This window comes from Lytechinus variegatus, chromosome 2 (genome assembly GCF_018143015.1).
Source record: "Lytechinus variegatus isolate NC3 chromosome 2, Lvar_3.0, whole genome shotgun sequence".
NCBI classification, from domain to species: Eukaryota; Metazoa; Echinodermata; class Echinoidea; order Temnopleuroida; family Toxopneustidae; genus Lytechinus; species Lytechinus variegatus.
In genome coordinates this window covers 38026046-38033984 of record NC_054741.1, presented here as the reverse complement: position 1 = coordinate 38033984, position 7939 = coordinate 38026046, and the positions used below count along the sequence as shown (strand labels likewise).

General features: G+C 32.7%; 1 long non-coding RNA gene across 1 annotated transcript; it reads left to right on the top strand.

Annotated features, from left to right (window-relative positions):
• Nucleotides 1-4237: 4237 nt before the first annotated feature.
• On the top strand, nt 4238-5197 carry LOC121409455. Its single transcript, XR_005969152.1, has 2 exons — nt 4238-4477; nt 5010-5197. It is a non-coding gene; the product is annotated as an uncharacterized LOC121409455 (long non-coding RNA).
• The last annotated feature ends 2742 nt before the right edge of the window (nt 5198-7939 follow it).

Sequence of the window (7939 nt, the reverse complement as noted above, 5' to 3'; positions counted from 1 at the left end):
TAAATTCAAAATGAAAGGTACAGAACAATCAAAAATAAAATACACATCTTATAAGAATACACTTACTAAAATATTACGCATTGAAAAGAAAAATTACTTTGCGAGGCAGTTGGCTCTATATAAACACGACATGCAAAACACATGGAAGGTTCTAAAACAGACCATGAATCTCTCCAATAATAAATCAAGTATTTCCAAAATTAGATTTAATAATGTCATTGTTGATGATGGTGACAACCTTTCAAATATTTTTAATAACCATTTCTCTTCCATTGGCGTAAATCTAGCTAAAGATATTCCTCCCGCGACGAAAAGTTTTTCGGACTTTCTCGGCCCGCCTAATCCAAATTCAATATTTTTTGCTCCAACATATAATCAAGAAGTTATTGATATAGTATCTGGTTTGAAAAATAAAAAAAGCCCTGGCTTTGATGAAATTAATAATTTTATTTTAAAATCCGTAATAAATTCTATTGTTTCCCCGCTGGTGCATATATTCAACCTTTCCTTAGAAAATGGTACAGTACCAAATCAAATGAAGATAGCCAAGGTAATTCCTTTATTTAAAAAAGGTGATAAGTTGGATGTCGGTAATTACCGACCTATTTCTCTTTTGTCCACATTTTCTAAGATCCTTGAAAGAATAGTATACGTCAGAACAGAAAAATTTTTGTCAATGCATAATATTTTATCTGATGTTCAATTTGGGTTTCGCGACAAGCACAACACCACTCATGCCCTGATGAATTTTGTCAACAAAGTAGTCAATGCTCTAGACAAATCTAGTCACCTTGTGGGTATTTTCCTGGACTACTCCAAGGCCTTCGATACCATTAATCATGAAATCCTACTTAAAAAAATATCTCACTATGGTGTGCGAGGGAAGGCCTTGGAGTGGTTCAGGAGCTACCTACTTAACAGACAACAATACGTGTTTGTTAAAGATCATAACTCCAATTTGAAATATGTTAACTGTGGAGTCCCCCAGGGTAGCTTATTGGGCCCACTTCTTTTCACAATTTATATAAATGATTTCTGTAGATCATCCAAAATATTATCCCTTATCTTGTTTGCAGATGATTCGACCTTATTTTTTTCTCATCAGAATCCACAAACTTTAGTTGATGTTATTAATTCTGAACTTAATAATGTTACTGAGTGGATAAGAGCCAATCGATTATCTTTGAACCTTAACAAAACAAAATACATGTTATTTAGTAATTCCATAGACAAGTTACCGATGAACATTATATTTGATAATACCCCATTAGAAATGGTACCTTACACCAAATTTCTTGGAATAACAGTTGACAGTAAACTTTCTCGGAAAAATCATATTGAAAATATATCCAAAATAATTTCACGAAATATTGGTATTATTAATAGGCTAAAATTTTGCATTCCCTCCACATCATTAATCATGCTCTACTCATCCTTAATCTTGCCTTATTTGAACTATGGGATTCTTATTTGGGGTGATACCCATCAATATTTATTAGATAAATTGTTGCTTTTGCAAAAGAAAGCACTTCGTATTATTCATAGTACATGTTTCCGTTCTCATACGGACCCACTTTTTCTAGAAAGTAAACTGTTGAAAGTCAAAGACCTGTATTTACTACAGTTAGGGCACTTCATGTATAGTTATAATAATAATGCACTTCCCCATATTTTTGATGCCATGTTCCCTAAAAATCAATTTTATCATAACTACCCCACGAGACACTCTGACGAACTTCACATCCCACTTTACAGAACTTTACTGGCCAAAAATACATTCCTATTCAACGGTCCTAAATTCTGGAACTCACTCGCTAAAAATGTTAAAGACAGTGTCTCCTTGAATTCATTCAAACGTAAACTCAAACGTATCCTGCTTAATTCCTATAATTCTTCTCAACGGAACTAACACTTCATTATCTTGATTATAATCCTTACATTTTTCACTTTTATTTTATCTTTTTTCATCTATATTGTCCAGCCTTTGTTATTTCACCAGATCAAGCTGGTTCATGGTCAGCCCTTTCCCATTCTTAGTTTTACTCCTTTTTAAAAACTAGTTGTCTTGTACTGTCCTGTCTCTTGTTTTGTCTTGTCTTCTACGTCTTGTCATCCCCTCTCTCTGTTTTTTCCTGTCTTGCGCAACATATCCTTTACAACGAAGACCTCTTTGTGTGAAAAGCTTTGCATTTGTTCAGTTTTTATGTTTCCGTCAATATGATTTCTTTTTCTCTTTTTCTTTCCTGTAATACATGCATGTACGCATATAGTAAGTCGACTATAATTTCTTCTTTTCCAAGGGGGATCCACAATTTTACAAGCTTTGCTTTTTAGTGGATCCCCCTCATTTCCATATCCATTTATGCTCTATATTATACTGTGTTTTTTTTTACGAAGTAAGAATGCCCTTCTGTAAAATTGTATTTGATTTATATTGTTTTATATTACTTTGTATTATGTTTTGAATGGAAATGAAATAAAAGAATTGAATTGAATTGAAAAAAATTGAATTAGTATCGTTGAACAGTTTAATACAAACTACCATACAGTAACACCCACATCAGACTAATGACAAGCAGTATCTGGAAAACAAAGTACAACTGCATTAATCCTTTCAGAATTCAAAATGCTTGATTGCTTTTCAGCCATTATGCACTTCTCTGCATTAGAACCACAAGAAAAAAATTCATATGATTGCGATTGCAAGGCATTATTCCAGATGAGCAACTTTCCATATTACTATAGTACAAATACAGGATGTGGTTGTCATGATCATGAATACCGATAACCACATATTTTGCCAGCATTTATTAACTTTCTAATGAGGGTCTTTCTTGTGAAGTACCTCATTGTAAATATTCAAGATGTATTCTGTTCTGAGACAAGCAATTAAAAAGCAGTGCTCTGTTTCTGTGAAGAATCCTGATTGTGTTCAGTGAAGGTCAAATGAATCTGCCTTTGACAAATATGTTTTCTGATTCACTTTCCCTCTCTTTCTGTCTCCCTTTTTTCCCCTCTCCTCCAAGGGCCCACAGGTAGCATTACCGTGACAAAGGTGTATAGATATAAGTTTCTATCTTTTCCTCTCTATTTATCTCCCTGTCATCCATTTATTTCCCTCTCTTGGTCACCACCAATCTTCCTCCATCTCTCCAACCCCCCCCCCCCTTTCCCTTCTCTCTCTATCTCTCTCCCTACCCTCTTTCCTATTTCTTTCTCTTTCTTCCCTGTCCCTCTACATCTTCTTTTTTCTGCTTCATGCCCTTCAACCTAAACAAATCTTAAACTAGACATTTTTTATTATGTGCTATAATACACAGCACTGATCATCAGTGAGTTCTTTAATGTGGAAAATACCATAAGGTTGAAAGCACAAAATAACATAATCCACTTGTCTAAAAAAATGCTTTGATCACAACTGAATAAATTTTGTATGCATAATATTGTGTATAACATAAAATAAGATATCAACATGATATGCCAACAAATATACAAAATTGTGCTCGTTTCCATAATACATGTACATGCTTAAAGCATTAATTAATTAATAATTAGTTAATTAAATTAAAATGAAAAGGACAATTAAAAAATGCTGACAGTGGTTTTATTGGAGAAAACTGCCCGAATAACATAAAACAGGTTATATATCAAAGTACAAGTTTATGACACCCAAATGCAAGCAACTCTCCTACATTGTCATGTTATGATGATAGAATGTGTCTTATTCTTTATATATTTACATGCACAGTTATTCTGTGTCAATATGGCAAATTAATGTATGTGAAAGGTGCTTGCATTTGACATTATGAAAATAGCGAATAGGCATGAGTGCGATGGTGCGAGATTTCGCATGAGGTGAAAGAAAGATGCTCTATTCAACGAGGTGTTAGCCGAGTTGAATAGAGCATCTTTCTTTCACCGAATGCGAAATCTCGCACCATTGCACGAATAAGAATATTCGCTATTTGCATTGTACGCCTCGGAATTTAGCGAAAATATGAAGAAAAAAAAAGGTTTATCCCTGTAGTAATCTATGAAAAGGGAGCAAACATACCGAAAGCAAAATCCCACAAGCGCACATGACCTTGGGCAGCATTGCGCATTTAGCCAGCAGGCTTACACGCGTATTGAACCTCAATTTTTACTGAGTGCAATGAATTAAATTGTATTGTGACGTCACCTCCTAAAGTCATGCAACGGTACATTTTGGATGGTACGTCTTTTGTGCAATGGTACAAATGTTTGACATTCAGCCTCCAATTTGCTCAGGTACACAAGCTAAGTAGGCGTTGTACAACACAAAATGAATAATTGTGTGACATTGAGTGGCACATGTGCGATGTTGCCATATGGCCAAGTATGTAACAGAGAAGCATGAAAAAGAAACCAAAAATGATATCTCCAATAAAAAGGATTTTACAGTGGTGCTCAAAAGATAGTGAACCCCACCAGAAAATAATATTCAAAATGCTGACATGTTTAAAGCCTGTGTATAGCTTTGGTAAAGGGTCAATAATGTGATTGATAATCGAATATCATCTAATATGACAGTCTTACTGAAGCGTATAGAGACCGTAAGATATTTTTCCAACTGCACTTCTCTGAGAAAATTTCAAATATTCAAATCTTGGATATATAGCGCCCTCTCTCAGCGATGCTTGTTTTAAATTTAAAAAATGGGCATTCAAGCACTTATCTTATAAATTTAGTTAGTGATAAGATATCCAAAAGTTACAGCCAAAAAACATATATTGAAAGTTTCAGCCCATTCCATGATTTGGAATAGGATTTGATTGAAAGACAAAAACACACAGATATTTTAATTTGATCGGGTGACCCGATCAAGTTAAATTTCCATGTAAAATCACAAAATTTACCCTGTAAAACACATTTTCATTTCATATCCTCCACATCATAACTGTTATAGGGCACATTCATTCATATTAGCTAGCAATGAATTGGAATAGTGATAGGTGCATTTTGGTGGATTTACCAAAACTATACACAAGCTTTAAGATATTTAATTGTAAATTCAGGTGATAAAATAATAAGACATTCAATAAAGTTTGCCTCTCTGGGCTTGCCGAACAATGTAGTGTTGCTGTCAACATGTACATTCAACACTCGTCACGAAAGAGCGCATTTTGTGGTGTAGTTCACTAATTTCTAAGCACAACTGTATCAGATGATACAACAACATGAATGTGTAAAAAACACACATTCAGTACTAAATGTACATAATCTTCATAACAACTCTTTGATGCTGAAAAATATAAAAATATAAAACCAATTTAGATCTGTCAAAGGAATAGGTACATGTAGTTCTTACGCATTTTGTTTCAATCGGTGCTCAATGACAAACTAATTATCTTAATAGCATGCTGGTTGGAATTGTTGTGGTGGTGATCACAACCACAATGGCGACATGTACACGATGGAAATAGATTGCACAATACATAGGTATATTGTTAATACAAAATATGTGGGAAGACTGTGCACATTTGGTGTTTAATTCTTGGTCTAAATATCAAAATACAGAGTTACTATCTCATCACACATAATGCAGGGCTCAACATTAGCAGTGGCCTGGGGCAACCAAAAAGTGCCAATCTCACCCTCCCTAATCTATCATGACGTGACTTTTCATTTCTAATATTAAAACATTAAGCCATAAATGGACAGTTAGAGCCAATGATCAGACAATCTACGTGGACATACAAATGAATGACCTACATGTGTATGAGGCATATAAAAATGTTAAAACATAAATGTGAAATAGAAATGGGTATCAATAAATGTGTTAACTCCGAACTCTTACTTATCTTAAACAAGAAATATAAAAAATATACATCCTTTTTGCTCTTCTCATTACAGGAATAGTTCAACGAGATGAGTAATAATTAACATTAATACATCATTTATACTGTAGCAATGATTAAAATTACTGTTATATGCACATTACAGTTGTAATGCTAATCACAAGCACCAGGATGGATGCATTTGTAGAAGTTCATAATTACATTGTACTGGTAGGCTAGCTAATGGCTATAGAATGATTAAATTTAGATTTTTGAGAATTTTTTCCATGAACTACATGTATGTTGGTACTAAAACCAGTCATTTATGATGGAAATGTACCTGCATATTGCAAAACACTAAAAGACTAGTTTTTACTTATGCAGCTTCGGCACACAATGATATCTGTATCATATGCACAATATGAATGGAATTCAAGTATTATATACAGTTGAGGCCTAACATAACAAACACCCATGGAATTCAGTGAAATTTGTTCGCTTGCTAAACATTGTAAAATTTACTATATAAAATCTTCAAAAATATAAATACTACCATGACTTATTTGGTATCAAATGAAAGAGCATATTCAGCTTTTTTACGTAATTGGGATGTCGCTGGAATTAAAGTATATTTCAGGTGGAATTTTCTTTGAAGAATAATAAGTAATATTAGTGCTTGAATGTATTCTATTATTTGTTATTACATTTTAAAACATTGTTTCATAAAATGTCAAATCTATGGTTTATATTACATTTTCTATCATGATATGTCACCATTTAACAATAAAGTGTACTCTGAAATGTTTGTGTTGAGAAGTACATGTAACACGCACAAATATGAAAATTTTTATCAAGTTTTTATTTTTAATTTGTCTAACATATGAAGATTTTGGGGGAGAAAATGACACATGTTTCAGCTTCTGATGACAAAGCAATGTGATGGAGGCGCATGGCATACTCATTTGTTTGATAACAAATTCATCATGATAGCACAAATATTTCATAAGATACAGTAAATTGCATGTTTGGCAAGTGTCAACTTTTCTTTGAATTTCTTGGGTGTATGTAAACTTCTGGCCTCAACTTTACATGTACACTGGCACTTTTCCCCAAAATGCTCATCAAACACTGCCATACAGTATGTGAACAGGAAATGAGATGAAGGGTCTAACGATTCAATTAATACGTACATGTATCATGTACAGTATTTATACACATAAAAATTCATTACCACAAGTGGCACATTATTTACCATGATATGTACATGTACAAGATATTGCAAAAATTATATCTTGTATTTTGAAAGGTATATAAATCTAACAGCAAACAAACAAGTGCTGATATTAAAGTGCAGAATAGAAAAAAAAGGACAAAGAGACCAGGGGAAATTTATATCGTAAAATAATAAAATATATCAATAATTCTAAGCCACAATTTCCAAAAATGTTACTGTTAGTACAACTTAAGCAATCACTATTTAAAGAATGGAAAGAGAATATTTAGATGATAAACTTGATATTTACACACCTAATTCTTTAATTCATGTATATACCATTAATCTAGTTTGAGATGTAGTGCATACACAACTACATGCACATGTAGAAGTGAAGAAACCTACTAATCATAATTATATGGGAATTTGATAATGCTGACAATTTGTCCTTTTTTAATTAACACTGATTTCTACCAAAACACACAAAATAAAGTATACATGTAATATCCAATATTGCTACATATCATTAAACACTGTTCCAAAATTATTTTGCAATAAAAAGAATATAACTCTTATTGTTATGATGAAGAAAAATGGTTTGTATTCAAACATACCAAAATGGCACTTAACTTTAATGCTTCATCATGAACATGTACACATTAACAAAATGTATGCATGCGTTTTGTACGAGTTGTAACATAAAATTGTGCTGCTTCTTTCTTTTCTCTATACTGAATTTTACAGAATAATTGCATTGCATGACAGTTGTGTAATTATCACTTGAAAGCTAATGGAAAATAGCTGAAATACCAAATTGAGAAAAAAAATGAGGAAAATTGCAATTCAAAGAAAGAAAGATAAAAGTACTTAACAATTGATAATACAAAGATCAAGAAAATTAAAATCCTGATTTTTTTCATGCTCAGTT